Source organism: Aricia agestis, chromosome 7 (assembly GCF_905147365.1).
Source record: "Aricia agestis chromosome 7, ilAriAges1.1, whole genome shotgun sequence".
In the NCBI taxonomy this organism is placed as follows: Eukaryota; Metazoa; Arthropoda; class Insecta; order Lepidoptera; family Lycaenidae; genus Aricia; species Aricia agestis.
Genome location: NC_056412.1, coordinates 5,452,343 through 5,458,908, shown reverse-complemented (window position 1 = coordinate 5,458,908; position 6,566 = coordinate 5,452,343).

The following is a 6,566-nucleotide window of genomic DNA, read 5'->3' as shown; positions in this document are numbered from 1 at the left end:
GCGTCACGGATAGTCTGTCGTCTGCGCTAAGCCGATTTTTATGTTTCAAAAAACTTGAATTTGTAAAAACTGAGTTTGTTATAACAATAACAATAACAAACTGAGTTTATATATAACAATACCCAATTTTCTCACAAACTAATTCTTTGAAACAAAATAACATAATATATTACTTAATATTAAAATACTGGTTACTATCAATTTGCTGCAAAAAACGCATTTTTTTTCAATTATTCTGCTCAATCTCGAAAATCCCGAAAATCTTGATTCGCGACCAAGATCTCGACCCGAATCTCAACAAGATCTCGAACTGACCAATCTTGGTTCAGAAAAAAGACGCCAAGATCTTGTAGTCAATCTTGGTCCAAGATTGCATTCCCTAGGGGCGACACTGGACTCTAACGATTTTTTTCCACTTTAAAACTTCATATCTCACAAAAGGATCCCTTAATCGGAAAATGGTCTATGAATACTCATAATATTTTTTAAAAAACCTACCCAATGGCACCCCACACGGTGGGGTGGACGAGGAAAAAATAAATCACCCCCGCTTGATGTACCTACATGGGAGGTACCATAATTATTATTTTTTTAAGATTTTATATACCATTTTGTCGGCGTCATAAAGATGTACATTCATGCCAAATTACAGCTGTGTAGGCCTCTGAGAAAAAACGCGGACAGACAGACGGACATACCGAAATTATAAGGGTTCCTTGTTGACTACGGAACCCTAATAAAAACAATTCAAAACGGTTCAATAAAACTAGAGTTGCGGATGTTTCATCCCTGCAAAAGCAACACAGATTTTCCCATATCTATTATCCATAATTAATTCAAAAGTATCCGATATCCCTTGCCTTGCTATCGAACTCTCAAAGGTTTTTCATCAACGTTTAATGAAAAAATGCACTCCCAGGATTACCATTAAATACCTATGTAGTTCTGTATTCACTTAGCGAATGAATTGCACTGGCTCATGGCTGTTTCGATCTGGTAATGTAATTGGGCTGCAGTATTAACGTAATATCCCTACCTTCCCGTTTCACGATAGCATCCAATGAAGTTTCTCGTTTTTCGAACTTTAATCATATTGCATTCAGTACTTCATGATACACAGACGTGTTGTTCCTCGATTGTCTCAATTTTGGATACATTTGTCAATTCGCTAATAAAAAAAAAAGTGAAAAAAACAACCGACCGAGATAGGACTACATGAGAAGTTAATGGTTTGGTAAAGTAAACCTAATATTTACCCACAGACATAGACCTATGTCTGTGTGTATACCACTTTAACTACATAATTATTCTTTTCTCCGGGACTTGAGGTATCCTTAGAGCGCTTTTGGACTATTTTGGTTCCGAATCCGGGGCCGTCCCATGAAACCGTTTTGAGGCTCGAACAATCGTACGAGAATTCCGCGGCCCGCGTCTTACTCTAACAAATGTGAAATGACGTTGGTATCCGAAATCGGATTTAGTGCCTAATAGCGATTAGTAATATTTGTGTAATAATATAAATTTGCCCATTCCATCAATAGAACTCGTTCTCAGAATTTCAATAAAGAACAATAAAATTATTACGAACTAGACACAGCCGATATTATGAGTAAGACAGTAATTATTTATTATATTATGATTTCAAATAAAAAAAAATATTATACTGTTTACATTTATGGGGGCACTTTTCCACAATCAGAAATAGACGCAGAGAATAAACAAGTCTCGATTGCTCTGCTGAAATGCTTTAAATTCACTCTTTATTGAAAACGGCGTACAGATTGAAATTTATACCTTTTCGTTTCGACTTAATGAAGTTGTATAGCAATTGTACGGGCGTAATGTGAACAATAAACAACAATACCGGTCCAACATTGCTCTAACGTTCCAACATTGCTGCAAAATCAATTGTAGCATATGCCAGTAGCCAGTAGCCACAATTTTTTTTATGAAATAAGGGGGCAAACGAGCAAACGGGTCACCAGATGGAAAGCAACTTCCGTCGCCCATGGACACTCGCAGGTGCATTGCTGGCCTTTTAAGAGGGAATAGGGTAATAGGGGAGGGTAGGCAAGGGAATAGGGGAGGGTAGGGAAGGAAATAGGAGAGGGTAGGGAAGGGAAAAAGGCAGATAATTTGGCCTCCGGTAAACTCACTCACTCGGCGAAACACAGCGCAAGCGCTGTTTCACGCCGGTTTTCTGCGAGTCCGTGGTATTTCTCCGGTCGAGCCGGCCCATTCGTGCCGAAGCATGGCTCTCTTACGTCAAAATCATGTCCAAAACAATATTCGATATTGATTGATTAAAACAATCAAAACATGTAGTTAACTCAGAAAAATTGCATTAGAATACAATACAATACCTACCAATTACCAATCCTACTATAATAATATTATAAAGGCGAAAGTTTGTGAGTATGGAATATGGATGTATGGATCTTTTTTACTCTTTCACGCAAAAACTACTAATGAAACTTTATTTAAAGTATAGCTTATACATCAGAATAACACATAGGTTGGTAATAATATATTATATTCTGTGTCTTAGGCTCGATTTATATTTCGACCGCGCAACATAGCGGTTTGGCCGCTACCAAATAAAGTCACAAGTAATTACATGTATCCATTAATTACATGTCTTACGTGTTGAAATAAATCTTTACATACACTTTCTTGTAATGTACTTAGTCGTTCAGCGCAGCGACCAAACCCCGAAGGCTCGATTAACACTTTTACTTTTTTTAATTAATTTTAAACCTACCGACTTCTGAATGAAAATATCACGGAGTAAATATTTCAATCACCGTCATTTCAATTTGAGTAATGACTAAAGTAAAACGGGTATTGTAGCTCAAAGGATTTCCAATATCTGAATTGGTTCTGAAATAGTCATTTAAATTTTAATCAATTTTCCAAAGCATTAAATTACATCCGATACAAGTTTTCAATTATAAAGTTGTCGTTTTCATTTTTAGGTACATTCATTCTTTAAAGGACTAAAAAAATCAGTTTCTACAATATTATAGCAGTGCTTATAGTCAGGTTGAATTCGCTAGTTTCGATAAAGAAGTTAGATGTCAAAATTTTATAAAAGTCAGTTTAGCGGTTTGGGCTTGAAGAGGTAACAGATAGACAGACACACTTTCACATTTATAATATTACGAGTAGTATGTATATCAGATCAGTTTTGTTTGAAACGAAATCTGGCATCGTATATAAAGTTATATTTTAGGCTGAACGTTTTAATAACATTGTAATGGCCGAAATTGTTCGGGCGTTGTATTTAATTAAGTCTGCCCTTTACCCTTTGCAGTGTCAGTTTTATTATATCGTATTATTCCTACGCCGAAATTAAAAGCTCATATGAATTTATCAACAGTGTTAATTAAATAGCTTTTGGAGCTGCAGCTTTCTTTATTTTACCACCTCGTGTTTTTGAAGCCAGGTTGAAAAGGGTTCGCCAATTTTCATTTTACCATTAGAAGCAGTATCGAAGGTTATTATTTTTTTGTTATTTCGACTTCTCTCCTGAGTGTGATGTTTTTATTTTGTTTCTTTTTTTTGTATCGTTTCTTTGTTTTATATCGTCTGGTTTGGTTTTGATGTTTGTTTACTTTTGAACTGATAAGTACCTACTTTTAATTACCCATCGAAACGTAATCAATCATTTTAATTTTTGTAGTTATTGATGTTTACTTATCTATTAATACAGTTAACATTGATGTACAACTGTACCTGGAAAATCCTTCAATTTTTAACAGGTATACCTAAATGACATATTTATATTACCTTAAAACTTTAAGTACTTAACGTTGATTTTCGTCGACATGTCTTCCAAAAAAAGCACTCATATAACCCATTGTTTCATTATGTCTTTGAAAATACAATATTATATTGACCAGGCTCAATATGACATACTCGTTTCATAAAGGACCTAAATAGACTTTCAGTTACTACATGGATATAACAAAAAAAGCAATAATGAAGGGACTTTTTGAAATGTTTAAAAAAAAATTAATAATTTATCTCAAACTTACTATTGTATCAACGCAACAATAAATGTATTACGGTAATGCCGCGGCTGCACATGCGTCTATCGTCACGAAGCTTCGTGCTATGAGACGATACACGCAGATCTACAACTCTACAAGGCGCAGGTTCGGCCTCATATGGAATATTGTTCTCATCTCTGGGCAGGAGCGCCAAAATACCAACTGCTCCCTCTGGATCGTATCCAAAGAAGGGCTGCTCGAATTGTTGACTGCCATAGTGTTTCAAACAGCTTGGACCCCTGGAATTACGCCGAGATGTAGCTTCACTCTGCATCCTCTATCGGTTGTATCACGGGGAGTGCTCTGAGGAATTGTTCGGAATCATACCACCTGCAACTTTTCGCTATCGTCCCACGCGAAACATACCATCCTCATCACCTTGATGAGTGGCAGTCTTCCACAGTGCGTTTTTCGCGTAACTTTCTGCCGCGCACTGTAAAACTCTGGAATGAACTGTCACCAGCAGTATTTCCAGACCGATACGACCTGCAAACCTTCAAGAAAAGAGCGTATTCCCTCTTAAAAGGCCGGCAACGCACCTGCAGCTCTTCTGATGTTGCGAGTGTCCATGGGCGACGGTAGTTGCTTACCATCAGGTAACCCGTTTGCTCCTTTTTTTTTTATTTAATAAAAAAAAAAAAAAGATCATCCATTGGTATGATTTAAGCACGAAGCACTACGCATGTGCGGCTGCGGCATAAGAGATGCTTTACTTCGTAAAGAGACGCCTCCATGGTCCAGTGGCTTAGAGCACGGCTCTTGACTCGGGAGTTCGTGGGTTCGATTCCCGCGTTGGAAACTTGTTATTTCCAAGTTTGGTTAGTACAATGCAGGCTGATCACCTGATTGTCTGACAAGTAAGATGATCCATGCGTCGGATGGGCATGTAAAAAGTCCTGCGCCTGATCTCTCGCCAGTCGTGTCGGTCGTCCGTCTCACTGGGCTATGGCAGTAAAGGAATAGAGAGTGCTCTTGTGTACTGCGCACACATTTGGGCACTATAAAATCAATCCTGCGTAACTGGCCTGGTTTCAATGAAACTGGCCACCGTCGCCGAAACCGGTGTGGGAGTTATTATTTATTATTATTACAATACATCCTTTTATGTACTATCAGAGAAAAAATCATATAATTTGATCTGTTTACCTATGTCAAGCCCCCAAGCAAGCCAGTTGTTTTGCATTTCGCAGCGTCGGTGGACTACAGGCGTTACCCAACCAAATAACGTAGGTCTGCGAATTTGTAGGCCTGCTACGAAACCTAACCTGCTCTAACAATGTCATTTCACGTTTGTTATAGTAGGATGCGGCAATCTCGTTCGATTGTTTGAGTCTCAAAACGGTTTCATGGTACAAGCCCAGCTCCCGTGAGGGATTCTTCGATGAAAATAAGCTACCTGAATATAATAAATCAATTTTTAATGTTATAAGATAAAACGTATCGTTGACAAATTGGAATAAATCGAACTCTGTTTTCGAAGTTTTACAGGGTGCAGCGCTACGTCGTACATATTTTTAACGCTGTCAATGTTGTGGCATCTTTTGGTGAAGTTGATCACAATCATTTCGTTGCTGTGTGAACAGCTGACCCAATTTTCGTTCTGTTCTCGTCTGCGCAGAACCTCGGAGGCAAAACAAATACAGGATTCATTTTTTTTGACGTTTGTTAAGCCTTTGGTATCAGGCATCATTAAAATCGGTAAGGTTGAATACCCACCCGCTCGATGAGACAAAGAACGCTTCCCAACTCCCAACAATTCAAGAGAATTAGTGGTTGGATGATAGATTTTTGGACAAACAAAATTTCACAAAGGCTGGTTTTACAAAAGCCTTTTCAATCCCTGCACGCTTAGCATCGACACCACAGAGAGTGTTTCCAGCGTTCGGTAAAAAACACAAACTGATAGATTTACAATGTAAATCGGTCACTTTGGCTCAAATCCGTCTAACTATTATTTGCTTTTATTTAGGCTCCAATGCTATGTAGTAATGTAAAGTTTGGAGAAGTAAATAAAGGAGTTTTAATAGTGCTCAAGTACGTGTGCAACCACAGATATAGAGTGTGTGCAACACACACGGATACTTACTGCGCCTTCGGTCTTATGGCCCATAAACGAATGATTAAATTCCATTAACTTTGATTAGTTTTTTTTACATTCATATTATTGAAAACAACGTTTTAATTGCTCCAAAGTTGGAAAAGAACTTTTGAAATACCTAAATATCACGTAGGCGTTTGTTCCTTATCAGTTTCTGCAAATCGTGCTAGTGTAGATGAGGCTTAAATGTTATCCCCCGTATGGGAGATACGGGGGATAACAACGCAAGTCGTGTTTGTGTTTCCTGTCAGAACTTTAGTTCACAAAACTAACATCGATCATTACGAAAGATACTTTCACATAGCTTATAACAAAATTATGAGTATTACATGTAAACTCGAGATAAGACAAAAATTTAAGAGTACCCAATAATAATACTATGTTTTGCACAACGTTTGTAGATATTTTCTTTCACA